Source organism: Ascidia mentula, chromosome 3, assembly GCF_947561715.1.
Source record: "Ascidia mentula chromosome 3, kaAscMent1.1, whole genome shotgun sequence".
Taxonomy (NCBI): domain Eukaryota; kingdom Metazoa; phylum Chordata; class Ascidiacea; order Phlebobranchia; family Ascidiidae; genus Ascidia; species Ascidia mentula.
In genome coordinates this window covers 9,715,043-9,738,128 of record NC_138568.1, presented here as the reverse complement: position 1 = coordinate 9,738,128, position 23,086 = coordinate 9,715,043, and the positions used below count along the sequence as shown (strand labels likewise).

General features: G+C 50.1%; 50 non-coding genes across 50 annotated transcripts; all 50 read left to right on the top strand.

The window, feature by feature from the left end:
• The first annotated feature begins 74 nt into the window (after positions 1-74).
• Positions 75-272, top strand: LOC145896467 (U2 spliceosomal RNA). The gene has a single exon (XR_014401915.1). It is a non-coding gene; the product is annotated as a U2 spliceosomal RNA (small nuclear RNA).
• A 265-nt stretch (positions 273-537) lies between these two features.
• On the top strand, positions 538-701 carry LOC145896779 (U1 spliceosomal RNA). The gene has a single exon (XR_014402208.1). It is a non-coding gene; the product is annotated as a U1 spliceosomal RNA (small nuclear RNA).
• Positions 702-989: 288 nt separating this feature from the next.
• Positions 990-1,187, top strand: LOC145896466 (U2 spliceosomal RNA). Its single transcript, XR_014401914.1, has one exon. It is a non-coding gene; the product is annotated as a U2 spliceosomal RNA (small nuclear RNA).
• A 265-nt stretch (positions 1,188-1,452) lies between these two features.
• On the top strand, positions 1,453-1,616 carry LOC145896767 (U1 spliceosomal RNA). The gene has a single exon (XR_014402196.1). It is a non-coding gene; the product is annotated as a U1 spliceosomal RNA (small nuclear RNA).
• A 288-nt stretch (positions 1,617-1,904) lies between these two features.
• On the top strand, positions 1,905-2,102 carry LOC145896465 (U2 spliceosomal RNA). The gene has a single exon (XR_014401913.1). It is a non-coding gene; the product is annotated as a U2 spliceosomal RNA (small nuclear RNA).
• A 265-nt stretch (positions 2,103-2,367) lies between these two features.
• On the top strand, positions 2,368-2,531 carry LOC145896755 (U1 spliceosomal RNA). Its single transcript, XR_014402185.1, has one exon. It is a non-coding gene; the product is annotated as a U1 spliceosomal RNA (small nuclear RNA).
• A 288-nt stretch (positions 2,532-2,819) lies between these two features.
• LOC145896464 (U2 spliceosomal RNA) lies at positions 2,820-3,017 on the top strand. The gene has a single exon (XR_014401912.1). It is a non-coding gene; the product is annotated as a U2 spliceosomal RNA (small nuclear RNA).
• A 265-nt stretch (positions 3,018-3,282) lies between these two features.
• LOC145896742 (U1 spliceosomal RNA) lies at positions 3,283-3,446 on the top strand. Its single transcript, XR_014402174.1, has one exon. It is a non-coding gene; the product is annotated as a U1 spliceosomal RNA (small nuclear RNA).
• Positions 3,447-3,734: 288 nt separating this feature from the next.
• LOC145896463 (U2 spliceosomal RNA) lies at positions 3,735-3,932 on the top strand. Its single transcript, XR_014401911.1, has one exon. It is a non-coding gene; the product is annotated as a U2 spliceosomal RNA (small nuclear RNA).
• Positions 3,933-4,197: 265 nt separating this feature from the next.
• On the top strand, positions 4,198-4,361 carry LOC145896730 (U1 spliceosomal RNA). The gene has a single exon (XR_014402163.1). It is a non-coding gene; the product is annotated as a U1 spliceosomal RNA (small nuclear RNA).
• A 288-nt stretch (positions 4,362-4,649) lies between these two features.
• Positions 4,650-4,847, top strand: LOC145896462 (U2 spliceosomal RNA). The gene has a single exon (XR_014401910.1). It is a non-coding gene; the product is annotated as a U2 spliceosomal RNA (small nuclear RNA).
• A 265-nt stretch (positions 4,848-5,112) lies between these two features.
• On the top strand, positions 5,113-5,276 carry LOC145896719 (U1 spliceosomal RNA). The gene has a single exon (XR_014402152.1). It is a non-coding gene; the product is annotated as a U1 spliceosomal RNA (small nuclear RNA).
• Positions 5,277-5,564: 288 nt separating this feature from the next.
• LOC145896460 (U2 spliceosomal RNA) lies at positions 5,565-5,762 on the top strand. Its single transcript, XR_014401908.1, has one exon. It is a non-coding gene; the product is annotated as a U2 spliceosomal RNA (small nuclear RNA).
• A 265-nt stretch (positions 5,763-6,027) lies between these two features.
• On the top strand, positions 6,028-6,191 carry LOC145896707 (U1 spliceosomal RNA). The gene has a single exon (XR_014402141.1). It is a non-coding gene; the product is annotated as a U1 spliceosomal RNA (small nuclear RNA).
• Positions 6,192-6,479: 288 nt separating this feature from the next.
• Positions 6,480-6,677, top strand: LOC145896459 (U2 spliceosomal RNA). Its single transcript, XR_014401907.1, has one exon. It is a non-coding gene; the product is annotated as a U2 spliceosomal RNA (small nuclear RNA).
• Positions 6,678-6,942: 265 nt separating this feature from the next.
• Positions 6,943-7,106, top strand: LOC145896695 (U1 spliceosomal RNA). The gene has a single exon (XR_014402130.1). It is a non-coding gene; the product is annotated as a U1 spliceosomal RNA (small nuclear RNA).
• Positions 7,107-7,394: 288 nt separating this feature from the next.
• LOC145896458 (U2 spliceosomal RNA) lies at positions 7,395-7,592 on the top strand. Its single transcript, XR_014401906.1, has one exon. It is a non-coding gene; the product is annotated as a U2 spliceosomal RNA (small nuclear RNA).
• A 265-nt stretch (positions 7,593-7,857) lies between these two features.
• LOC145896683 (U1 spliceosomal RNA) lies at positions 7,858-8,021 on the top strand. Its single transcript, XR_014402119.1, has one exon. It is a non-coding gene; the product is annotated as a U1 spliceosomal RNA (small nuclear RNA).
• A 288-nt stretch (positions 8,022-8,309) lies between these two features.
• On the top strand, positions 8,310-8,507 carry LOC145896456 (U2 spliceosomal RNA). The gene has a single exon (XR_014401905.1). It is a non-coding gene; the product is annotated as a U2 spliceosomal RNA (small nuclear RNA).
• Positions 8,508-8,772: 265 nt separating this feature from the next.
• Positions 8,773-8,936, top strand: LOC145896672 (U1 spliceosomal RNA). The gene has a single exon (XR_014402108.1). It is a non-coding gene; the product is annotated as a U1 spliceosomal RNA (small nuclear RNA).
• Positions 8,937-9,360: 424 nt separating this feature from the next.
• Positions 9,361-9,551, top strand: LOC145896479 (U2 spliceosomal RNA). The gene has a single exon (XR_014401926.1). It is a non-coding gene; the product is annotated as a U2 spliceosomal RNA (small nuclear RNA).
• A 265-nt stretch (positions 9,552-9,816) lies between these two features.
• On the top strand, positions 9,817-9,980 carry LOC145896661 (U1 spliceosomal RNA). The gene has a single exon (XR_014402097.1). It is a non-coding gene; the product is annotated as a U1 spliceosomal RNA (small nuclear RNA).
• Positions 9,981-10,268: 288 nt separating this feature from the next.
• Positions 10,269-10,466, top strand: LOC145896455 (U2 spliceosomal RNA). Its single transcript, XR_014401904.1, has one exon. It is a non-coding gene; the product is annotated as a U2 spliceosomal RNA (small nuclear RNA).
• A 265-nt stretch (positions 10,467-10,731) lies between these two features.
• Positions 10,732-10,895, top strand: LOC145896648 (U1 spliceosomal RNA). Its single transcript, XR_014402085.1, has one exon. It is a non-coding gene; the product is annotated as a U1 spliceosomal RNA (small nuclear RNA).
• A 288-nt stretch (positions 10,896-11,183) lies between these two features.
• Positions 11,184-11,381, top strand: LOC145896454 (U2 spliceosomal RNA). Its single transcript, XR_014401903.1, has one exon. It is a non-coding gene; the product is annotated as a U2 spliceosomal RNA (small nuclear RNA).
• Positions 11,382-11,646: 265 nt separating this feature from the next.
• LOC145896637 (U1 spliceosomal RNA) lies at positions 11,647-11,810 on the top strand. The gene has a single exon (XR_014402074.1). It is a non-coding gene; the product is annotated as a U1 spliceosomal RNA (small nuclear RNA).
• A 288-nt stretch (positions 11,811-12,098) lies between these two features.
• LOC145896453 (U2 spliceosomal RNA) lies at positions 12,099-12,296 on the top strand. The gene has a single exon (XR_014401902.1). It is a non-coding gene; the product is annotated as a U2 spliceosomal RNA (small nuclear RNA).
• A 265-nt stretch (positions 12,297-12,561) lies between these two features.
• LOC145896626 (U1 spliceosomal RNA) lies at positions 12,562-12,725 on the top strand. Its single transcript, XR_014402063.1, has one exon. It is a non-coding gene; the product is annotated as a U1 spliceosomal RNA (small nuclear RNA).
• Positions 12,726-13,013: 288 nt separating this feature from the next.
• On the top strand, positions 13,014-13,211 carry LOC145896452 (U2 spliceosomal RNA). The gene has a single exon (XR_014401901.1). It is a non-coding gene; the product is annotated as a U2 spliceosomal RNA (small nuclear RNA).
• Positions 13,212-13,476: 265 nt separating this feature from the next.
• Positions 13,477-13,640, top strand: LOC145896614 (U1 spliceosomal RNA). The gene has a single exon (XR_014402052.1). It is a non-coding gene; the product is annotated as a U1 spliceosomal RNA (small nuclear RNA).
• Positions 13,641-13,928: 288 nt separating this feature from the next.
• On the top strand, positions 13,929-14,126 carry LOC145896451 (U2 spliceosomal RNA). The gene has a single exon (XR_014401900.1). It is a non-coding gene; the product is annotated as a U2 spliceosomal RNA (small nuclear RNA).
• Positions 14,127-14,391: 265 nt separating this feature from the next.
• On the top strand, positions 14,392-14,555 carry LOC145896602 (U1 spliceosomal RNA). Its single transcript, XR_014402041.1, has one exon. It is a non-coding gene; the product is annotated as a U1 spliceosomal RNA (small nuclear RNA).
• A 288-nt stretch (positions 14,556-14,843) lies between these two features.
• LOC145896450 (U2 spliceosomal RNA) lies at positions 14,844-15,041 on the top strand. The gene has a single exon (XR_014401899.1). It is a non-coding gene; the product is annotated as a U2 spliceosomal RNA (small nuclear RNA).
• Positions 15,042-15,306: 265 nt separating this feature from the next.
• Positions 15,307-15,470, top strand: LOC145896591 (U1 spliceosomal RNA). Its single transcript, XR_014402029.1, has one exon. It is a non-coding gene; the product is annotated as a U1 spliceosomal RNA (small nuclear RNA).
• Positions 15,471-15,758: 288 nt separating this feature from the next.
• On the top strand, positions 15,759-15,956 carry LOC145896448 (U2 spliceosomal RNA). The gene has a single exon (XR_014401897.1). It is a non-coding gene; the product is annotated as a U2 spliceosomal RNA (small nuclear RNA).
• Positions 15,957-16,221: 265 nt separating this feature from the next.
• Positions 16,222-16,385, top strand: LOC145896578 (U1 spliceosomal RNA). Its single transcript, XR_014402018.1, has one exon. It is a non-coding gene; the product is annotated as a U1 spliceosomal RNA (small nuclear RNA).
• A 288-nt stretch (positions 16,386-16,673) lies between these two features.
• LOC145896447 (U2 spliceosomal RNA) lies at positions 16,674-16,871 on the top strand. The gene has a single exon (XR_014401896.1). It is a non-coding gene; the product is annotated as a U2 spliceosomal RNA (small nuclear RNA).
• Positions 16,872-17,136: 265 nt separating this feature from the next.
• LOC145896567 (U1 spliceosomal RNA) lies at positions 17,137-17,300 on the top strand. The gene has a single exon (XR_014402007.1). It is a non-coding gene; the product is annotated as a U1 spliceosomal RNA (small nuclear RNA).
• Positions 17,301-17,588: 288 nt separating this feature from the next.
• Positions 17,589-17,786, top strand: LOC145896446 (U2 spliceosomal RNA). Its single transcript, XR_014401895.1, has one exon. It is a non-coding gene; the product is annotated as a U2 spliceosomal RNA (small nuclear RNA).
• Positions 17,787-18,051: 265 nt separating this feature from the next.
• On the top strand, positions 18,052-18,215 carry LOC145896555 (U1 spliceosomal RNA). The gene has a single exon (XR_014401996.1). It is a non-coding gene; the product is annotated as a U1 spliceosomal RNA (small nuclear RNA).
• A 288-nt stretch (positions 18,216-18,503) lies between these two features.
• On the top strand, positions 18,504-18,701 carry LOC145896445 (U2 spliceosomal RNA). The gene has a single exon (XR_014401894.1). It is a non-coding gene; the product is annotated as a U2 spliceosomal RNA (small nuclear RNA).
• A 265-nt stretch (positions 18,702-18,966) lies between these two features.
• On the top strand, positions 18,967-19,130 carry LOC145896543 (U1 spliceosomal RNA). The gene has a single exon (XR_014401985.1). It is a non-coding gene; the product is annotated as a U1 spliceosomal RNA (small nuclear RNA).
• A 289-nt stretch (positions 19,131-19,419) lies between these two features.
• Positions 19,420-19,617, top strand: LOC145896442 (U2 spliceosomal RNA). The gene has a single exon (XR_014401891.1). It is a non-coding gene; the product is annotated as a U2 spliceosomal RNA (small nuclear RNA).
• Positions 19,618-19,882: 265 nt separating this feature from the next.
• Positions 19,883-20,046, top strand: LOC145896531 (U1 spliceosomal RNA). Its single transcript, XR_014401973.1, has one exon. It is a non-coding gene; the product is annotated as a U1 spliceosomal RNA (small nuclear RNA).
• A 289-nt stretch (positions 20,047-20,335) lies between these two features.
• Positions 20,336-20,533, top strand: LOC145896430 (U2 spliceosomal RNA). Its single transcript, XR_014401881.1, has one exon. It is a non-coding gene; the product is annotated as a U2 spliceosomal RNA (small nuclear RNA).
• Positions 20,534-20,798: 265 nt separating this feature from the next.
• LOC145896519 (U1 spliceosomal RNA) lies at positions 20,799-20,962 on the top strand. Its single transcript, XR_014401962.1, has one exon. It is a non-coding gene; the product is annotated as a U1 spliceosomal RNA (small nuclear RNA).
• A 289-nt stretch (positions 20,963-21,251) lies between these two features.
• Positions 21,252-21,450, top strand: LOC145896476 (U2 spliceosomal RNA). The gene has a single exon (XR_014401923.1). It is a non-coding gene; the product is annotated as a U2 spliceosomal RNA (small nuclear RNA).
• Positions 21,451-21,715: 265 nt separating this feature from the next.
• Positions 21,716-21,879, top strand: LOC145896508 (U1 spliceosomal RNA). The gene has a single exon (XR_014401951.1). It is a non-coding gene; the product is annotated as a U1 spliceosomal RNA (small nuclear RNA).
• A 288-nt stretch (positions 21,880-22,167) lies between these two features.
• Positions 22,168-22,365, top strand: LOC145896417 (U2 spliceosomal RNA). The gene has a single exon (XR_014401870.1). It is a non-coding gene; the product is annotated as a U2 spliceosomal RNA (small nuclear RNA).
• A 265-nt stretch (positions 22,366-22,630) lies between these two features.
• Positions 22,631-22,794, top strand: LOC145896496 (U1 spliceosomal RNA). Its single transcript, XR_014401940.1, has one exon. It is a non-coding gene; the product is annotated as a U1 spliceosomal RNA (small nuclear RNA).
• The last annotated feature ends 292 nt before the right edge of the window (positions 22,795-23,086 follow it).

Sequence of the window (23,086 nt, the reverse complement as noted above, 5' to 3'; positions counted from 1 at the left end):
TCACCGGAATAAAATTTGGCAGCAAATGCGAGACGGACTCTTCCGGACGTTGCGGACTCAGTGGATGTTGCGGCATCGCTTCTCGGCTCTTTAGAGCTAAGATCAAGTGTAGTATCTGTTCTTCTCAGTTTAATACCTGGGACGCAAGCGATTCGCTTGCATGTCTTTGTATTAACCTGATTTTTGGACAGGGGGCACGGTGCCGGAGCTTGCTTCGACCTGCCCACGGGTTGTCCTGGTATTGCACTACCTCCAGGCACGGCCCACATTCCCACACATGTGGGAATAACCATCTGTTAATCATTCGCAAAACAATTGCACGAAACAGCGGTGCATCCCATGAGTGCGTGTGCGTCGTCTGTATGCACACGCCAAGGAAAGAGAGGTAGAGAGGGAGGACGGGAGAGCAATTAATTTAACGGCACATTTGGTTGTTGTGCTTGTCGGAGACCAGATAAAACAAGCCGTGAAATGCACAATGCGGCAAACACAAGGACGGACGACAAAAATGCTACCTCTCAAGAAGCTGTGCAAAGCATACTTACCTGACGGGGGCCTTCACCGTGATCAGGCCGGCGGTGGGCCCAGGGCGAGGCTTAGCCATTGCACTTAGGCTTAGCTGACCCTTGCGATTACCCCAAATGTGGGTAACTCGGCCGTACAATTTCTGCTAGTGGGGACTGCGTTCGCGCTATCCCCGTCTTTTACTAATCCTCTGATGTAGAGCAAAACGTAAGGTAGAAACGAAGTTTCTACGGGGGGGATTCGCCTGTTACGGTCAGGAGGAGTCGTGTCGGGGGTTGGGAGGTGGGTCATGGGTCCGTTTGTGACGTCATGTGGTGAACAAACTAATTTGAATGGCCTGCCAAAAACGGTAGGAAAAAAACCAGGAAATTTTTTTTTTTTTTTCATTTTTCACCGGAATAAAATTTGGCAGCAAATGCGAGACGGACTCTTCCGGACGTTGCGGACTCAGTGGATGTTGCGGCATCGCTTCTCGGCTCTTTAGAGCTAAGATCAAGTGTAGTATCTGTTCTTCTCAGTTTAATACCTGGGACGCAAGCGATTCGCTTGCATGTCTTTGTATTAACCTGATTTTTGGACAGGGGGCACGGTGCCGGAGCTTGCTTCGACCTGCCCACGGGTTGTCCTGGTATTGCACTACCTCCAGGCACGGCCCACATTCCCACACATGTGGGAATAACCATCTGTTAATCATTCGCAAAACAATTGCACGAAACAGCGGTGCATCCCATGAGTGCGTGTGTGTCGTCTGTATGCACACGCCAAGGAAAGAGAGGTAGAGAGGGAGGACGGGAGAGCAATTAATTTAACGGCACATTTGGTTGTTGTGCTTGTCGGAGACCAGATAAAACAAGCCGTGAAATGCACAATGCGGCAAACACAAGGACGGACGACAAAAATGCTACCTCTCAAGAAGCTGTGCAAAGCATACTTACCTGACGGGGGCCTTCACCGTGATCAGGCCGGCGGTGGGCCCAGGGCGAGGCTTAGCCATTGCACTTAGGCTTAGCTGACCCTTGCGATTACCCCAAATGTGGGTAACTCGGCCGTACAATTTCTGCTAGTGGGGACTGCGTTCGCGCTATCCCCGTCTTTTACTAATCCTCTGATGTAGAGCAAAACGTAAGGTAGAAACGAAGTTTCTACGGGGGGGATTCGCCTGTTACGGTCAGGAGGAGTCGTGTCGGGGGTTGGGAGGTGGGTCATGGGTCCGTTTGTGACGTCATGTGGTGAACAAACTAATTTGAATGGCCTGCCAAAAACGGTAGGAAAAAAACCAGGAAATTTTTTTTTTTTTTTCATTTTTCACCGGAATAAAATTTGGCAGCAAATGCGAGACGGACTCTTCCGGACGTTGCGGACTCAGTGGATGTTGCGGCATCGCTTCTCGGCTCTTTAGAGCTAAGATCAAGTGTAGTATCTGTTCTTCTCAGTTTAATACCTGGGACGCAAGCGATTCGCTTGCATGTCTTTGTATTAACCTGATTTTTGGACAGGGGGCACGGTGCCGGAGCTTGCTTCGACCTGCCCACGGGTTGTCCTGGTATTGCACTACCTCCAGGCACGGCCCACATTCCCACACATGTGGGAATAACCATCTGTTAATCATTCGCAAAACAATTGCACGAAACAGCGGTGCATCCCATGAGTGCGTGTGTGTCGTCTGTATGCACACGCCAAGGAAAGAGAGGTAGAGAGGGAGGACGGGAGAGCAATTAATTTAACGGCACATTTGGTTGTTGTGCTTGTCGGAGACCAGATAAAACAAGCCGTGAAATGCACAATGCGGCAAACACAAGGACGGACGACAAAAATGCTACCTCTCAAGAAGCTGTGCAAAGCATACTTACCTGACGGGGGCCTTCACCGTGATCAGGCCGGCGGTGGGCCCAGGGCGAGGCTTAGCCATTGCACTTAGGCTTAGCTGACCCTTGCGATTACCCCAAATGTGGGTAACTCGGCCGTACAATTTCTGCTAGTGGGGACTGCGTTCGCGCTATCCCCGTCTTTTACTAATCCTCTGATGTAGAGCAAAACGTAAGGTAGAAACGAAGTTTCTACGGGGGGGATTCGCCTGTTACGGTCAGGAGGAGTCGTGTCGGGGGTTGGGAGGTGGGTCATGGGTCCGTTTGTGACGTCATGTGGTGAACAAACTAATTTGAATGGCCTGCCAAAAACGGTAGGAAAAAAACCAGGAAATTTTTTTTTTTTTTTCATTTTTCACCGGAATAAAATTTGGCAGCAAATGCGAGACGGACTCTTCCGGACGTTGCGGACTCAGTGGATGTTGCGGCATCGCTTCTCGGCTCTTTAGAGCTAAGATCAAGTGTAGTATCTGTTCTTCTCAGTTTAATACCTGGGACGCAAGCGATTCGCTTGCATGTCTTTGTATTAACCTGATTTTTGGACAGGGGGCACGGTGCCGGAGCTTGCTTCGACCTGCCCACGGGTTGTCCTGGTATTGCACTACCTCCAGGCACGGCCCACATTCCCACACATGTGGGAATAACCATCTGTTAATCATTCGCAAAACAATTGCACGAAACAGCGGTGCATCCCATGAGTGCGTGTGTGTCGTCTGTATGCACACGCCAAGGAAAGAGAGGTAGAGAGGGAGGACGGGAGAGCAATTAATTTAACGGCACATTTGGTTGTTGTGCTTGTCGGAGACCAGATAAAACAAGCCGTGAAATGCACAATGCGGCAAACACAAGGACGGACGACAAAAATGCTACCTCTCAAGAAGCTGTGCAAAGCATACTTACCTGACGGGGGCCTTCACCGTGATCAGGCCGGCGGTGGGCCCAGGGCGAGGCTTAGCCATTGCACTTAGGCTTAGCTGACCCTTGCGATTACCCCAAATGTGGGTAACTCGGCCGTACAATTTCTGCTAGTGGGGACTGCGTTCGCGCTATCCCCGTCTTTTACTAATCCTCTGATGTAGAGCAAAACGTAAGGTAGAAACGAAGTTTCTACGGGGGGGATTCGCCTGTTACGGTCAGGAGGAGTCGTGTCGGGGGTTGGGAGGTGGGTCATGGGTCCGTTTGTGACGTCATGTGGTGAACAAACTAATTTGAATGGCCTGCCAAAAACGGTAGGAAAAAAACCAGGAAATTTTTTTTTTTTTTTCATTTTTCACCGGAATAAAATTTGGCAGCAAATGCGAGACGGACTCTTCCGGACGTTGCGGACTCAGTGGATGTTGCGGCATCGCTTCTCGGCTCTTTAGAGCTAAGATCAAGTGTAGTATCTGTTCTTCTCAGTTTAATACCTGGGACGCAAGCGATTCGCTTGCATGTCTTTGTATTAACCTGATTTTTGGACAGGGGGCACGGTGCCGGAGCTTGCTTCGACCTGCCCACGGGTTGTCCTGGTATTGCACTACCTCCAGGCACGGCCCACATTCCCACACATGTGGGAATAACCATCTGTTAATCATTCGCAAAACAATTGCACGAAACAGCGGTGCATCCCATGAGTGCGTGTGTGTCGTCTGTATGCACACGCCAAGGAAAGAGAGGTAGAGAGGGAGGACGGGAGAGCAATTAATTTAACGGCACATTTGGTTGTTGTGCTTGTCGGAGACCAGATAAAACAAGCCGTGAAATGCACAATGCGGCAAACACAAGGACGGACGACAAAAATGCTACCTCTCAAGAAGCTGTGCAAAGCATACTTACCTGACGGGGGCCTTCACCGTGATCAGGCCGGCGGTGGGCCCAGGGCGAGGCTTAGCCATTGCACTTAGGCTTAGCTGACCCTTGCGATTACCCCAAATGTGGGTAACTCGGCCGTACAATTTCTGCTAGTGGGGACTGCGTTCGCGCTATCCCCGTCTTTTACTAATCCTCTGATGTAGAGCAAAACGTAAGGTAGAAACGAAGTTTCTACGGGGGGGATTCGCCTGTTACGGTCAGGAGGAGTCGTGTCGGGGGTTGGGAGGTGGGTCATGGGTCCGTTTGTGACGTCATGTGGTGAACAAACTAATTTGAATGGCCTGCCAAAAACGGTAGGAAAAAAACCAGGAAATTTTTTTTTTTTTTTCATTTTTCACCGGAATAAAATTTGGCAGCAAATGCGAGACGGACTCTTCCGGACGTTGCGGACTCAGTGGATGTTGCGGCATCGCTTCTCGGCTCTTTAGAGCTAAGATCAAGTGTAGTATCTGTTCTTCTCAGTTTAATACCTGGGACGCAAGCGATTCGCTTGCATGTCTTTGTATTAACCTGATTTTTGGACAGGGGGCACGGTGCCGGAGCTTGCTTCGACCTGCCCACGGGTTGTCCTGGTATTGCACTACCTCCAGGCACGGCCCACATTCCCACACATGTGGGAATAACCATCTGTTAATCATTCGCAAAACAATTGCACGAAACAGCGGTGCATCCCATGAGTGCGTGTGTGTCGTCTGTATGCACACGCCAAGGAAAGAGAGGTAGAGAGGGAGGACGGGAGAGCAATTAATTTAACGGCACATTTGGTTGTTGTGCTTGTCGGAGACCAGATAAAACAAGCCGTGAAATGCACAATGCGGCAAACACAAGGACGGACGACAAAAATGCTACCTCTCAAGAAGCTGTGCAAAGCATACTTACCTGACGGGGGCCTTCACCGTGATCAGGCCGGCGGTGGGCCCAGGGCGAGGCTTAGCCATTGCACTTAGGCTTAGCTGACCCTTGCGATTACCCCAAATGTGGGTAACTCGGCCGTACAATTTCTGCTAGTGGGGACTGCGTTCGCGCTATCCCCGTCTTTTACTAATCCTCTGATGTAGAGCAAAACGTAAGGTAGAAACGAAGTTTCTACGGGGGGGATTCGCCTGTTACGGTCAGGAGGAGTCGTGTCGGGGGTTGGGAGGTGGGTCATGGGTCCGTTTGTGACGTCATGTGGTGAACAAACTAATTTGAATGGCCTGCCAAAAACGGTAGGAAAAAAACCAGGAAATTTTTTTTTTTTTTTCATTTTTCACCGGAATAAAATTTGGCAGCAAATGCGAGACGGACTCTTCCGGACGTTGCGGACTCAGTGGATGTTGCGGCATCGCTTCTCGGCTCTTTAGAGCTAAGATCAAGTGTAGTATCTGTTCTTCTCAGTTTAATACCTGGGACGCAAGCGATTCGCTTGCATGTCTTTGTATTAACCTGATTTTTGGACAGGGGGCACGGTGCCGGAGCTTGCTTCGACCTGCCCACGGGTTGTCCTGGTATTGCACTACCTCCAGGCACGGCCCACATTCCCACACATGTGGGAATAACCATCTGTTAATCATTCGCAAAACAATTGCACGAAACAGCGGTGCATCCCATGAGTGCGTGTGTGTCGTCTGTATGCACACGCCAAGGAAAGAGAGGTAGAGAGGGAGGACGGGAGAGCAATTAATTTAACGGCACATTTGGTTGTTGTGCTTGTCGGAGACCAGATAAAACAAGCCGTGAAATGCACAATGCGGCAAACACAAGGACGGACGACAAAAATGCTACCTCTCAAGAAGCTGTGCAAAGCATACTTACCTGACGGGGGCCTTCACCGTGATCAGGCCGGCGGTGGGCCCAGGGCGAGGCTTAGCCATTGCACTTAGGCTTAGCTGACCCTTGCGATTACCCCAAATGTGGGTAACTCGGCCGTACAATTTCTGCTAGTGGGGACTGCGTTCGCGCTATCCCCGTCTTTTACTAATCCTCTGATGTAGAGCAAAACGTAAGGTAGAAACGAAGTTTCTACGGGGGGGATTCGCCTGTTACGGTCAGGAGGAGTCGTGTCGGGGGTTGGGAGGTGGGTCATGGGTCCGTTTGTGACGTCATGTGGTGAACAAACTAATTTGAATGGCCTGCCAAAAACGGTAGGAAAAAAACCAGGAAATTTTTTTTTTTTTTTCATTTTTCACCGGAATAAAATTTGGCAGCAAATGCGAGACGGACTCTTCCGGACGTTGCGGACTCAGTGGATGTTGCGGCATCGCTTCTCGGCTCTTTAGAGCTAAGATCAAGTGTAGTATCTGTTCTTCTCAGTTTAATACCTGGGACGCAAGCGATTCGCTTGCATGTCTTTGTATTAACCTGATTTTTGGACAGGGGGCACGGTGCCGGAGCTTGCTTCGACCTGCCCACGGGTTGTCCTGGTATTGCACTACCTCCAGGCACGGCCCACATTCCCACACATGTGGGAATAACCATCTGTTAATCATTCGCAAAACAATTGCACGAAACAGCGGTGCATCCCATGAGTGCGTGTGTGTCGTCTGTATGCACACGCCAAGGAAAGAGAGGTAGAGAGGGAGGACGGGAGAGCAATTAATTTAACGGCACATTTGGTTGTTGTGCTTGTCGGAGACCAGATAAAACAAGCCGTGAAATGCACAATGCGGCAAACACAAGGACGGACGACAAAAATGCTACCTCTCAAGAAGCTGTGCAAAGCATACTTACCTGACGGGGGCCTTCACCGTGATCAGGCCGGCGGTGGGCCCAGGGCGAGGCTTAGCCATTGCACTTAGGCTTAGCTGACCCTTGCGATTACCCCAAATGTGGGTAACTCGGCCGTACAATTTCTGCTAGTGGGGACTGCGTTCGCGCTATCCCCGTCTTTTACTAATCCTCTGATGTAGAGCAAAACGTAAGGTAGAAACGAAGTTTCTACGGGGGGGATTCGCCTGTTACGGTCAGGAGGAGTCGTGTCGGGGGTTGGGAGGTGGGTCATGGGTCCGTTTGTGACGTCATGTGGTGAACAAACTAATTTGAATGGCCTGCCAAAAACGGTAGGAAAAAAACCAGGAAATTTTTTTTTTTTTTTCATTTTTCACCGGAATAAAATTTGGCAGCAAATGCGAGACGGACTCTTCCGGACGTTGCGGACTCAGTGGATGTTGCGGCATCGCTTCTCGGCTCTTTAGAGCTAAGATCAAGTGTAGTATCTGTTCTTCTCAGTTTAATACCTGGGACGCAAGCGATTCGCTTGCATGTCTTTGTATTAACCTGATTTTTGGACAGGGGGCACGGTGCCGGAGCTTGCTTCGACCTGCCCACGGGTTGTCCTGGTATTGCACTACCTCCAGGCACGGCCCACATTCCCACACATGTGGGAATAACCATCTGTTAATCATTCGCAAAACAATTGCACGAAACAGCGGTGCATCCCATGAGTGCGTGTGTGTCGTCTGTATGCACACGCCAAGGAAAGAGAGGTAGAGAGGGAGGACGGGAGAGCAATTAATTTAACGGCACATTTGGTTGTTGTGCTTGTCGGAGACCAGATAAAACAAGCCGTGAAATGCACAATGCGGCAAACACAAGGACGGACGACAAAAATGCTACCTCTCAAGAAGCTGTGCAAAGCATACTTACCTGACGGGGGCCTTCACCGTGATCAGGCCGGCGGTGGGCCCAGGGCGAGGCTTAGCCATTGCACTTAGGCTTAGCTGACCCTTGCGATTACCCCAAATGTGGGTAACTCGGCCGTACAATTTCTGCTAGTGGGGACTGCGTTCGCGCTATCCCCGTCTTTTACTAATCCTCTGATGTAGAGCAAAACGTAAGGTAGAAACGAAGTTTCTACGGGGGGGATTCGCCTGTTACGGTCAGGAGGAGTCGTGTCGGGGGTTGGGAGGTGGGTCATGGGTCCGTTTGTGACGTCATGTGGTGAACAAACTAATTTGAATGGCCTGCCAAAAACGGTAGGAAAAAAACCAGGAAATTTTTTTTTTTTTTTCATTTTTCACCGGAATAAAATTTGGCAGCAAATGCGAGACGGACTCTTCCGGACGTTGCGGACTCAGTGGATGTTGCGGCATCGCTTCTCGGCTCTTTAGAGCTAAGATCAAGTGTAGTATCTGTTCTTCTCAGTTTAATACCTGGGACGCAAGCGATTCGCTTGCATGTCTTTGTATTAACCTGATTTTTGGACAGGGGGCACGGTGCCGGAGCTTGCTTCGACCTGCCCACGGGTTGTCCTGGTATTGCACTACCTCCAGGCACGGCCCACATTCCCACACATGTGGGAATAACCATCTGTTAATCATTCGCAAAACAATTGCACGAAACAGCGGTGCATCCCATGAGTGCGTGTGTGTCGTCTGTATGCACACGCCAAGGAAAGAGAGGTAGAGAGGGAGGACGGGAGAGCAATTAATTTAACGGCACATTTGGTTGTTGTGCTTGTCGGAGACCAGATAAAACAAGCCGTGAAATGCACAATGCGGCAAACACAAGGACGGACGACAAAAATGCTACCTCTCAAGAAGCTGTGCAAAGCATACTTACCTGACGGGGGCCTTCACCGTGATCAGGCCGGCGGTGGGCCCAGGGCGAGGCTTAGCCATTGCACTTAGGCTTAGCTGACCCTTGCGATTACCCCAAATGTGGGTAACTCGGCCGTACAATTTCTGCTAGTGGGGACTGCGTTCGCGCTATCCCCGTCTTTTACTAATCCTCTGATGTAGAGCAAAACGTAAGGTAGAAACGAAGTTTCTACGGGGGGGATTCGCCTGTTACGGTCAGGAGGAGTCGTGTCGGGGGTTGGGAGGTGGGTCATGGGTCCGTTTGTGACGTCATGTGGTGAACAAACTAATTTGAATGGCCTGCCAAAAACGGTAGGAAAAAAACCAGGAAATTTGTTTTTTTTTTTCATTTTTCACCGGAATAAAATTTGGCAGCAAATGCGAGACGGACTCTTCCGGACGTTGCGGACTCAGTGGATGTTGCGGCATCGCTTCTCGGCTCTAAACCGAACAAACCTGGATATTATATCACCCACCGCCCTGGGGCGGTGGAGGCCGTGCGTGCAACGCGATTTCAGAATACGGCGATGCCTCCGCAATGTTGAATTTTTTCGCACTTGTGTAAAACTTTCAATAAACGAGGTGTAGAGTCAAAGTCTGTTCTTCTCAGTTTAATACCTGGGACGCAAGCGATTCGCTTGCATGTCTTTGTATTAACCTGATTTTTGGACAGGGGGCACGGTGCCGGAGCTTGCTTCGACCTGCCCACGGGTTGTCCTGGTATTGCACTACCTCCAGGCACGGCCCACATTCCCACACATGTGGGAATAACCATCTGTTAATCATTCGCAAAACAATTGCACGAAACAGCGGTGCATCCCATGAGTGCGTGTGTGTCGTCTGTATGCACACGCCAAGGAAAGAGAGGTAGAGAGGGAGGACGGGAGAGCAATTAATTTAACGGCACATTTGGTTGTTGTGCTTGTCGGAGACCAGATAAAACAAGCCGTGAAATGCACAATGCGGCAAACACAAGGACGGACGACAAAAATGCTACCTCTCAAGAAGCTGTGCAAAGCATACTTACCTGACGGGGGCCTTCACCGTGATCAGGCCGGCGGTGGGCCCAGGGCGAGGCTTAGCCATTGCACTTAGGCTTAGCTGACCCTTGCGATTACCCCAAATGTGGGTAACTCGGCCGTACAATTTCTGCTAGTGGGGACTGCGTTCGCGCTATCCCCGTCTTTTACTAATCCTCTGATGTAGAGCAAAACGTAAGGTAGAAACGAAGTTTCTACGGGGGGGATTCGCCTGTTACGGTCAGGAGGAGTCGTGTCGGGGGTTGGGAGGTGGGTCATGGGTCCGTTTGTGACGTCATGTGGTGAACAAACTAATTTGAATGGCCTGCCAAAAACGGTAGGAAAAAAACCAGGAAATTTTTTTTTTTTTTTCATTTTTCACCGGAATAAAATTTGGCAGCAAATGCGAGACGGACTCTTCCGGACGTTGCGGACTCAGTGGATGTTGCGGCATCGCTTCTCGGCTCTTTAGAGCTAAGATCAAGTGTAGTATCTGTTCTTCTCAGTTTAATACCTGGGACGCAAGCGATTCGCTTGCATGTCTTTGTATTAACCTGATTTTTGGACAGGGGGCACGGTGCCGGAGCTTGCTTCGACCTGCCCACGGGTTGTCCTGGTATTGCACTACCTCCAGGCACGGCCCACATTCCCACACATGTGGGAATAACCATCTGTTAATCATTCGCAAAACAATTGCACGAAACAGCGGTGCATCCCATGAGTGCGTGTGTGTCGTCTGTATGCACACGCCAAGGAAAGAGAGGTAGAGAGGGAGGACGGGAGAGCAATTAATTTAACGGCACATTTGGTTGTTGTGCTTGTCGGAGACCAGATAAAACAAGCCGTGAAATGCACAATGCGGCAAACACAAGGACGGACGACAAAAATGCTACCTCTCAAGAAGCTGTGCAAAGCATACTTACCTGACGGGGGCCTTCACCGTGATCAGGCCGGCGGTGGGCCCAGGGCGAGGCTTAGCCATTGCACTTAGGCTTAGCTGACCCTTGCGATTACCCCAAATGTGGGTAACTCGGCCGTACAATTTCTGCTAGTGGGGACTGCGTTCGCGCTATCCCCGTCTTTTACTAATCCTCTGATGTAGAGCAAAACGTAAGGTAGAAACGAAGTTTCTACGGGGGGGATTCGCCTGTTACGGTCAGGAGGAGTCGTGTCGGGGGTTGGGAGGTGGGTCATGGGTCCGTTTGTGACGTCATGTGGTGAACAAACTAATTTGAATGGCCTGCCAAAAACGGTAGGAAAAAAACCAGGAAATTTTTTTTTTTTTTTCATTTTTCACCGGAATAAAATTTGGCAGCAAATGCGAGACGGACTCTTCCGGACGTTGCGGACTCAGTGGATGTTGCGGCATCGCTTCTCGGCTCTTTAGAGCTAAGATCAAGTGTAGTATCTGTTCTTCTCAGTTTAATACCTGGGACGCAAGCGATTCGCTTGCATGTCTTTGTATTAACCTGATTTTTGGACAGGGGGCACGGTGCCGGAGCTTGCTTCGACCTGCCCACGGGTTGTCCTGGTATTGCACTACCTCCAGGCACGGCCCACATTCCCACACATGTGGGAATAACCATCTGTTAATCATTCGCAAAACAATTGCACGAAACAGCGGTGCATCCCATGAGTGCGTGTGTGTCGTCTGTATGCACACGCCAAGGAAAGAGAGGTAGAGAGGGAGGACGGGAGAGCAATTAATTTAACGGCACATTTGGTTGTTGTGCTTGTCGGAGACCAGATAAAACAAGCCGTGAAATGCACAATGCGGCAAACACAAGGACGGACGACAAAAATGCTACCTCTCAAGAAGCTGTGCAAAGCATACTTACCTGACGGGGGCCTTCACCGTGATCAGGCCGGCGGTGGGCCCAGGGCGAGGCTTAGCCATTGCACTTAGGCTTAGCTGACCCTTGCGATTACCCCAAATGTGGGTAACTCGGCCGTACAATTTCTGCTAGTGGGGACTGCGTTCGCGCTATCCCCGTCTTTTACTAATCCTCTGATGTAGAGCAAAACGTAAGGTAGAAACGAAGTTTCTACGGGGGGGATTCGCCTGTTACGGTCAGGAGGAGTCGTGTCGGGGGTTGGGAGGTGGGTCATGGGTCCGTTTGTGACGTCATGTGGTGAACAAACTAATTTGAATGGCCTGCCAAAAACGGTAGGAAAAAAACCAGGAAATTTTTTTTTTTTTTTCATTTTTCACCGGAATAAAATTTGGCAGCAAATGCGAGACGGACTCTTCCGGACGTTGCGGACTCAGTGGATGTTGCGGCATCGCTTCTCGGCTCTTTAGAGCTAAGATCAAGTGTAGTATCTGTTCTTCTCAGTTTAATACCTGGGACGCAAGCGATTCGCTTGCATGTCTTTGTATTAACCTGATTTTTGGACAGGGGGCACGGTGCCGGAGCTTGCTTCGACCTGCCCACGGGTTGTCCTGGTATTGCACTACCTCCAGGCACGGCCCACATTCCCACACATGTGGGAATAACCATCTGTTAATCATTCGCAAAACAATTGCACGAAACAGCGGTGCATCCCATGAGTGCGTGTGTGTCGTCTGTATGCACACGCCAAGGAAAGAGAGGTAGAGAGGGAGGACGGGAGAGCAATTAATTTAACGGCACATTTGGTTGTTGTGCTTGTCGGAGACCAGATAAAACAAGCCGTGAAATGCACAATGCGGCAAACACAAGGACGGACGACAAAAATGCTACCTCTCAAGAAGCTGTGCAAAGCATACTTACCTGACGGGGGCCTTCACCGTGATCAGGCCGGCGGTGGGCCCAGGGCGAGGCTTAGCCATTGCACTTAGGCTTAGCTGACCCTTGCGATTACCCCAAATGTGGGTAACTCGGCCGTACAATTTCTGCTAGTGGGGACTGCGTTCGCGCTATCCCCGTCTTTTACTAATCCTCTGATGTAGAGCAAAACGTAAGGTAGAAACGAAGTTTCTACGGGGGGGATTCGCCTGTTACGGTCAGGAGGAGTCGTGTCGGGGGTTGGGAGGTGGGTCATGGGTCCGTTTGTGACGTCATGTGGTGAACAAACTAATTTGAATGGCCTGCCAAAAACGGTAGGAAAAAAACAAGGAAATTTTTTTTTTTTTTTCATTTTTCACCGGAATAAAATTTGGCAGCAAATGCGAGACGGACTCTTCCGGACGTTGCGGACTCAGTGGATGTTGCGGCATCGCTTCTCGGCTCTTTAGAGCTAAGATCAAGTGTAGTATCTGTTCTTCTCAGTTTAATACCTGGGACGCAAGCGATTCGCTTGCATGTCTTTGTATTAACCTGATTTTTGGACAGGGGGCACGGTGCCGGAGCTTGCTTCGACCTGCCCACGGGTTGTCCTGGTATTGCACTACCTCCAGGCACGGCCCACATTCCCACACATGTGGGAATAACCATCTGTTAATCATTCGCAAAACAATTGCACGAAACAGCGGTGCATCCCATGAGTGCGTGTGTGTCGTCTGTATGCACACGCCAAGGAAAGAGAGGTAGAGAGGGAGGACGGGAGAGCAATTAATTTAACGGCACATTTGGTTGTTGTGCTTGTCGGAGACCAGATAAAACAAGCCGTGAAATGCACAATGCGGCAAACACAAGGACGGACGACAAAAATGCTACCTCTCAAGAAGCTGTGCAAAGCATACTTACCTGACGGGGGCCTTCACCGTGATCAGGCCGGCGGTGGGCCCAGGGCGAGGCTTAGCCATTGCACTTAGGCTTAGCTGACCCTTGCGATTACCCCAAATGTGGGTAACTCGGCCGTACAATTTCTGCTAGTGGGGACTGCGTTCGCGCTATCCCCGTCTTTTACTAATCCTCTGATGTAGAGCAAAACGTAAGGTAGAAACGAAGTTTCTACGGGGGGGATTCGCCTGTTACGGTCAGGAGGAGTCGTGTCGGGGGTTGGGAGGTGGGTCATGGGTCCGTTTGTGACGTCATGTGGTGAACAAACTAATTTGAATGGCCTGCCAAAAACGGTAGGAAAAAAACAAGGAAATTTTTTTTTTTTTTTCATTTTTCACCGGAATAAAATTTGGCAGCAAATGCGAGACGGACTCTTCCGGACGTTGCGGACTCAGTGGATGTTGCGGCATCGCTTCTCGGCTCTTTAGAGCTAAGATCAAGTGTAGTATCTGTTCTTCTCAGTTTAATACCTGGGACGCAAGCGATTCGCTTGCATGTCTTTGTATTAACCTGATTTTTGGACAGGGGGCACGGTGCCGGAGCTTGCTTCGACCTGCCCACGGGTTGTCCTGGTATTGCACTACCTCCAGGCACGGCCCACATTCCCACACATGTGGGAATAACCATCTGTTAATCATTCGCAAAACAATTGCACGAAACAGCGGTGCATCCCATGAGTGCGTGTGTGTCGTCTGTATGCACACGCCAAGGAAAGAGAGGTAGAGAGGGAGGACGGGAGAGCAATTAATTTAACGGCACATTTGGTTGTTGTGCTTGTCGGAGACCAGATAAAACAAGCCGTGAAATGCACAATGCGGCAAACACAAGGACGGACGACAAAAATGCTACCTCTCAAGAAGCTGTGCAAAGCATACTTACCTGACGGGGGCCTTCACCGTGATCAGGCCGGCGGTGGGCCCAGGGCGAGGCTTAGCCATTGCACTTAGGCTTAGCTGACCCTTGCGATTACCCCAAATGTGGGTAACTCGGCCGTACAATTTCTGCTAGTGGGGACTGCGTTCGCGCTATCCCCGTCTTTTACTAATCCTCTGATGTAGAGCAAAACGTAAGGTAGAAACGAAGTTTCTACGGGGGGGATTCGCCTGTTACGGTCAGGAGGAGTCGTGTCGGGGGTTGGGAGGTGGGTCATGGGTCCGTTTGTGACGTCATGTGGTGAACAAACTAATTTGAATGGCCTGCCAAAAACGGTAGGAAAAAAACAAGGAAATTTTTTTTTTTTTTTCATTTTTCACCGGAATAAAATTTGGCAGCAAATGCGAGACGGACTCTTCCGGACGTTGCGGACTCAGTGGATGTTGCGGCATCGCTTCTCGGCTCTTTAGAGCTAAGATCAAGTGTAGTATCTGTTCTTCTCAGTTTAATACCTGGGACGCAAGCGATTCGCTTGCATGTCTTTGTATTAACCTGATTTTTGGACAGGGGGCACGGTGCCGGAGCTTGCTTCGACCTGCCCACGGGTTGTCCTGGTATTGCACTACCTCCAGGCACGGCCCACATTCCCACACATGTGGGAATAACCATCTGTTAATCATTCGCAAAACAATTGCACGAAACAGCGGTGCATCCCATGAGTGCGTGTGTGTCGTCTGTATGCACACGCCAAGGAAAGAGAGGTAGAGAGGGAGGACGGGAGAGCAATTAATTTAACGGCACATTTGGTTGTTGTGCTTGTCGGAGACCAGATAAAACAAGCCGTGAAATGCACAATGCGGCAAACACAAGGACGGACGACAAAAATGCTACCTCTCAAGAAGCTGTGCAAAGCATACTTACCTGACGGGGGCCTTCACCGTGATCAGGCCGGCGGTGGGCCCAGGGCGAGGCTTAGCCATTGCACTTAGGCTTAGCTGACCCTTGCGATTACCCCAAATGTGGGTAACTCGGCCGTACAATTTCTGCTAGTGGGGACTGCGTTCGCGCTATCCCCGTCTTTTACTAATCCTCTGATGTAGAGCAAAACGTAAGGTAGAAACGAAGTTTCTACGGGGGGGATTCGCCTGTTACGGTCAGGAGGAGTCGTGTCGGGGGTTGGGAGGTGGGTCATGGGTCCGTTTGTGACGTCATGTGGTGAACAAACTAATTTGAATGGCCTGCCAAAAACGGTAGGAAAAAAACCAGGAAATTTTTTTTTTTTTTTCATTTTTCACCGGAATAAAATTTGGCAGCAAATGCGAGACGGACTCTTCCGGACGTTGCGGACTCAGTGGATGTTGCGGCATCGCTTCTCGGCTCTTTAGAGCTAAGATCAAGTGTAGTATCTGTTCTTCTCAGTTTAATACCTGGGACGCAAGCGATTCGCTTGCATGTCTTTGTATTAACCTGATTTTTGGACAGGGGGCACGGTGCCGGAGCTTGCTTCGACCTGCCCACGGGTTGTCCTGGTATTGCACTACCTCCAGGCACGGCCCACATTCCCACACATGTGGGAATAACCATCTGTTAATCATTCGCAAAACAATTGCACGAAACAGCGGTGCATCCCATGAGTGCGTGTGTGTCGTCTGTATGCACACGCCAAGGAAAGAGAGGTAGAGAGGGAGGACGGGAGAGCAATTAATTTAACGGCACATTTGGTTGTTGTGCTTGTCGGAGACCAGATAAAACAAGCCGTGAAATGCACAATGCGGCAAACACAAGGACGGACGACAAAAATGCTACCTCTCAAGAAGCTGTGCAAAGCATACTTACCTGACGGGGGCCTTCACCGTGATCAGGCCGGCGGTGGGCCCAGGGCGAGGCTTAGCCATTGCACTTAGGCTTAGCTGACCCTTGCGATTACCCCAAATGTGGGTAACTCGGCCGTACAATTTCTGCTAGTGGGGACTGCGTTCGCGCTATCCCCGTCTTTTACTAATCCTCTGATGTAGAGCAAAACGTAAGGTAGAAACGAAGTTTCTACGGGGGGGATTCGCCTGTTACGGTCAGGAGGAGTCGTGTCGGGGGTTGGGAGGTGGGTCATGGGTCCGTTTGTGACGTCATGTGGTGAACAAACTAATTTGAATGGCCTGCCAAAAACGGTAGGAAAAAAACCAGGAAATTTTTTTTTTTTTTTCATTTTTCACCGGAATAAAATTTGGCAGCAAATGCGAGACGGACTCTTCCGGACGTTGCGGACTCAGTGGATGTTGCGGCATCGCTTCTCGGCTCTTTAGAGCTAAGATCAAGTGTAGTATCTGTTCTTCTCAGTTTAATACCTGGGACGCAAGCGATTCGCTTGCATGTCTTTGTATTAACCTGATTTTTGGACAGGGGGCACGGTGCCGGAGCTTGCTTCGACCTGCCCACGGGTTGTCCTGGTATTGCACTACCTCCAGGCACGGCCCACATTCCCACACATGTGGGAATAACCATCTGTTAATCATTCGCAAAACAATTGCACGAAACAGCGGTGCATCCCATGAGTGCGTGTGTGTCGTCTGTATGCACACGCCAAGGAAAGAGAGGTAGAGAGGGAGGACGGGAGAGCAATTAATTTAACGGCACATTTGGTTGTTGTGCTTGTCGGAGACCAGATAAAACAAGCCGTGAAATGCACAATGCGGCAAACACAAGGACGGACGACAAAAATGCTACCTCTCAAGAAGCTGTGCAAAGCATACTTACCTGACGGGGGCCTTCACCGTGATCAGGCCGGCGGTGGGCCCAGGGCGAGGCTTAGCCATTGCACTTAGGCTTAGCTGACCCTTGCGATTACCCCAAATGTGGGTAACTCGGCCGTACAATTTCTGCTAGTGGGGACTGCGTTCGCGCTATCCCCGTCTTTTACTAATCCTCTGATGTAGAGCAAAACGTAAGGTAGAAACGAAGTTTCTACGGGGGGGATTCGCCTGTTACGGTCAGGAGGAGTCGTGTCGGGGGTTGGGAGGTGGGTCATGGGTCCGTTTGTGACGTCATGTGGTGAACAAACTAATTTGAATGGCCTGCCAAAAACGGTAGGAAAAAAACAAGGAAATTTTTTTTTTTTTTTCATTTTTCACCGGAATAAAATTTGGCAGCAAATGCGAGACGGACTCTTCCGGACGTTGCGGACTCAGTGGATGTTGCGGCATCGCTTCTCGGCTCTTTAGAGCTAAGATCAAGTGTAGTATCTGTTCTTCTCAGTTTAATACCTGGGACGCAAGCGATTCGCTTGCATGTCTTTGTATTAACCTGATTTTTGGACAGGGGGCACGGTGCCGGAGCTTGCTTCGACCTGCCCACGGGTTGTCCTGGTATTGCACTACCTCCAGGCACGGCCCACATTCCCACACATGTGGGAATAACCATCTGTTAATCATTCGCAAAACAATTGCACGAAACAGCGGTGCATCCCATGAGTGCGTGTGTGTCGTCTGTATGCACACGCCAAGGAAAGAGAGGTAGAGAGGGAGGACGGGAGAGCAATTAATTTAACGGCACATTTGGTTGTTGTGCTTGTCGGAGACCAGATAAAACAAGCCGTGAAATGCACAATGCGGCAAACACAAGGACGGACGACAAAAATGCTACCTCTCAAGAAGCTGTGCAAAGCATACTTACCTGACGGGGGCCTTCACCGTGATCAGGCCGGCGGTGGGCCCAGGGCGAGGCTTAGCCATTGCACTTAGGCTTAGCTGACCCTTGCGATTACCCCAAATGTGGGTAACTCGGCCGTACAATTTCTGCTAGTGGGGACTGCGTTCGCGCTATCCCCGTCTTTTACTAATCCTCTGATGTAGAGCAAAACGTAAGGTAGAAACGAAGTTTCTACGGGGGGGATTCGCCTGTTACGGTCAGGAGGAGTCGTGTCGGGGGTTGGGAGGTGGGTCATGGGTCCGTTTGTGACGTCATGTGGTGAACAAACTAATTTGAATGGCCTGCCAAAAACGGTAGGAAAAAAACAAGGAAATTTTTTTTTTTTTTTCATTTTTCACCGGAATAAAATTTGGCAGCAAATGCGAGACGGACTCTTCCGGACGTTGCGGACTCAGTGGATGTTGCGGCATCGCTTCTCGGCTCTTTAGAGCTAAGATCAAGTGTAGTATCTGTTCTTCTCAGTTTAATACCTGGGACGCAAGCGATTCGCTTGCATGTCTTTGTATTAACCTGATTTTTGGACAGGGGGCACGGTGCCGGAGCTTGCTTCGACCTGCCCACGGGTTGTCCTGGTATTGCACTACCTCCAGGCACGGCCCACATTCCCACACATGTGGGAATAACCATCTGTTAATCATTCGCAAAACAATTGCACGAAACAGCGGTGCATCCCATGAGTGCGTGTGTGTCGTCTGTATGCACACGCCAAGGAAAGAGAGGTAGAGAGGGAGGACGGGAGAGCAATTAATTTAACGGCACATTTGGTTGTTGTGCTTGTCGGAGACCAGATAAAACAAGCCGTGAAATGCACAATGCGGCAAACACAAGGACGGACGACAAAAATGCTACCTCTCAAGAAGCTGTGCAAAGCATACTTACCTGACGGGGGCCTTCACCGTGATCAGGCCGGCGGTGGGCCCAGGGCGAGGCTTAGCCATTGCACTTAGGCTTAGCTGACCCTTGCGATTACCCCAAATGTGGGTAACTCGGCCGTACAATTTCTGCTAGTGGGGACTGCGTTCGCGCTATCCCCGTCTTTTACTAATCCTCTGATGTAGAGCAAAACGTAAGGTAGAAACGAAGTTTCTACGGGGGGGATTCGCCTGTTACGGTCAGGAGGAGTCGTGTCGGGGGTTGGGAGGTGGGTCATGGGTCCGTTTGTGACGTCATGTGGTGAACAAACTAATTTGAATGGCCTGCCAAAAACGGTAGGAAAAAAACAAGGAAATTTTTTTTTTTTTTTTCATTTTTCACCGGAATAAAATTTGGCAGCAAATGCGAGACGGACTCTTCCGGACGTTGCGGACTCAGTGGATGTTGCGGCATCGCTTCTCGGCTCTTTAGAGCTAAGATCAAGTGTAGTATCTGTTCTTCTCAGTTTAATACCTGGGACGCAAGCGATTCGCTTGCATGTCTTTGTATTAACCTGATTTTTGGACAGGGGGCACGGTGCCGGAGCTTGCTTCGACCTGCCCACGGGTTGTCCTGGTATTGCACTACCTCCAGGCACGGCCCACATTCCCACACATGTGGGAATAACCATCTGTTAATCATTCGCAAAACAATTGCACGAAACAGCGGTGCATCCCATGAGTGCGTGTGTGTCGTCTGTATGCACACGCCAAGGAAAGAGAGGTAGAGAGGGAGGACGGGAGAGCAATTAATTTAACGGCACATTTGGTTGTTGTGCTTGTCGGAGACCAGATAAAACAAGCCGTGAAATGCACAATGCGGCAAACACAAGGACGGACGACAAAAATGCTACCTCTCAAGAAGCTGTGCAAAGCATACTTACCTGACGGGGGCCTTCACCGTGATCAGGCCGGCGGTGGGCCCAGGGCGAGGCTTAGCCATTGCACTTAGGCTTAGCTGACCCTTGCGATTACCCCAAATGTGGGTAACTCGGCCGTACAATTTCTGCTAGTGGGGACTGCGTTCGCGCTATCCCCGTCTTTTACTAATCCTCTGATGTAGAGCAAAACGTAAGGTAGAAACGAAGTTTCTACGGGGGGGATTCGCCTGTTACGGTCAGGAGGAGTCGTGTCGGGGGTTGGGAGGTGGGTCATGGGTCCGTTTGTGACGTCATGTGGTGAACAAACTAATTTGAATGGCCTGCCAAAAACGGTAGGAAAAAAACAAGGAAATTTTTTTTTTTTTTTTCATTTTTCACCGGAATAAAATTTGGCAGCAAATGCGAGACGGACTCTTCCGGACGTTGCGGACTCAGTGGATGTTGCGGCATCGCTTCTCGGCTCTTTAGAGCTAAGATCAAGTGTAGTATCTGTTCTTCTCAGTTTAATACCTGGGACGCAAGCGATTCGCTTGCATGTCTTTGTATTAACCTGATTTTTGGACAGGGGGCACGGTGCCGGAGCTTGCTTCGACCTGCCCACGGGTTGTCCTGGTATTGCACTACCTCCAGGCACGGCCCACATTCCCACACATGTGGGAATAACCATCTGTTAATCATTCGCAAAACAATTGCACGAAACAGCGGTGCATCCCATGAGTGCGTGTGTGTCGTCTGTATGCACACGCCAAGGAAAGAGAGGTAGAGAGGGAGGACGGGAGAGCAATTAATTTAACGGCACATTTGGTTGTTGTGCTTGTCGGAGACCAGATAAAACAAGCCGTGAAATGCACAATGCGGCAAACACAAGGACGGACGACAAAAATGCTACCTCTCAAGAAGCTGTGCAAAGCATACTTACCTGACGGGGGCCTTCACCGTGATCAGGCCGGCGGTGGGCCCAGGGCGAGGCTTAGCCATTGCACTTAGGCTTAGCTGACCCTTGCGATTACCCCAAATGTGGGTAACTCGGCCGTACAATTTCTGCTAGTGGGGACTGCGTTCGCGCTATCCCCGTCTTTTACTAATCCTCTGATGTAGAGCAAAAACGTAAGGTAGAAACGAAGTTTCTACGGGGGGGATTCGCCTGTTACGGTCAGGAGGAGTCGTGTCGGGGGTTGGGAGGTGGGTCATGGGTCCGTTTGTGACGTCATGTGGTGAACAAACTAATTTGAATGGCCTGCCAAAAACGGTAGGAAAAAAACAAGGAAATTTTTTTTTTTTTTTCATTTTTCACCGGAATAAAATTTGGCAGCAAATGCGAGACGGACTCTTCCGGACGTTGCGGACTCAGTGGATGTTGCGGCATCGCTTCTCGGCTCTTTAGAGCTAAGATCAAGTGTAGTATCTGTTCTTCTCAGTTTAATACCTGGGACGCAAGCGATTCGCTTGCATGTCTTTGTATTAACCTGATTTTTGGACAGGGGGGCACGGTGCCGGAGCTTGCTTCGACCTGCCCACGGGTTGTCCTGGTATTGCACTACCTCCAGGCACGGCCCACATTCCCACACATGTGGGAATAACCATCTGTTAATCATTCGCAAAACAATTGCACGAAACAGCGGTGCATCCCATGAGTGCGTGTGTGTCGTCTGTATGCACACGCCAAGGAAAGAGAGGTAGAGAGGGAGGACGGGAGAGCAATTAATTTAACGGCACATTTGGTTGTTGTGCTTGTCGGAGACCAGATAAAACAAGCCGTGAAATGCACAATGCGGCAAACACAAGGACGGACGACAAAAATGCTACCTCTCAAGAAGCTGTGCAAAGCATACTTACCTGACGGGGGCCTTCACCGTGATCAGGCCGGCGGTGGGCCCAGGGCGAGGCTTAGCCATTGCACTTAGGCTTAGCTGACCCTTGCGATTACCCCAAATGTGGGTAACTCGGCCGTACAATTTCTGCTAGTGGGGACTGCGTTCGCGCTATCCCCGTCTTTTACTAATCCTCTGATGTAGAGCAAAACGTAAGGTAGAAACGAAGTTTCTACGGGGGGGATTCGCCTGTTACGGTCAGGAGGAGTCGTGTCGGGGGTTGGGAGGTGGGTCATGGGTCCGTTTGTGACGTCATGTGGTGAACAAACTAATTTGAATGGCCTGCCAAAAACGGTAGGAAAAAAACAAGGAAATTTTTTTTTTTTTTTCATTTTTCACCGGAATAAAATTTGGCAGCAAATGCGAGACGGACTCTTCCGGACGTTGCGGACTCAGTGGATGTTGCGGCATCGCTTCTCGGCTCTTTAGAGCTAAGATCAAGTGTAGTATCTGTTCTTCTCAGTTTAATACCTGGGACGCAAGCGATTCGCTTGCATGTCTTTGTATTAACCTGATTTTTGGACAGGGGGCACGGTGCCGGAGCTTGCTTCGACCTGCCCACGGGTTGTCCTGGTATTGCACTACCTCCAGGCACGGCCCACATTCCCACACATGTGGGAATAACCATCTGTTAATCATTCGCAAAACAATTGCACGAAACAGCGGTGCATCCCATGAGTGCGTGTGTGTCGTCTGTATGCACACGCCAAGGAAAGAGAGGTAGAGAGGGAGGACGGGAGAGCAATTAATTTAACGGCACATTTGGTTGTTGTGCTTGTCGGAGACCAGATAAAACAAGCCGTGAAATGCACAATGCGGCAAACACAAGGACGGACGACAAAAATGCTACCTCTCAAGAAGCTGTGCAAAGCATACTTACCTGACGGGGGCCTTCACCGTGATCAGGCCGGCGGTGGGCCCAGGGCGAGGCTTAGCCATTGCACTTAGGCTTAGCTGACCCTTGCGATTACCCCAAATGTGGGTAACTCGGCCGTACAATTTCTGCTAGTGGGGACTGCGTTCGCGCTATCCCCGTCTTTTACTAATCCTCTGATGTAGAGCAAAACGTAAGGTAGAAACGAAGTTTCTACGGGGGGGATTCGCCTGTTACGGTCAGGAGGAGTCGTGTCGGGGGTTGGGAGGTGGGTCATGGGTCCGTTTGTGACGTCATGTGGTGAACAAACTAATTTGAATGGCCTGCCAAAAACGGTAGGAAAAAAACCAGGAAATTTTTTTTTTTTTTTCATTTTTCACCGGAATAAAATTTGGCAGCAAATGCGAGACGGACTCTTCCGGACGTTGCGGACTCAGTGGATGTTGCGGCATCG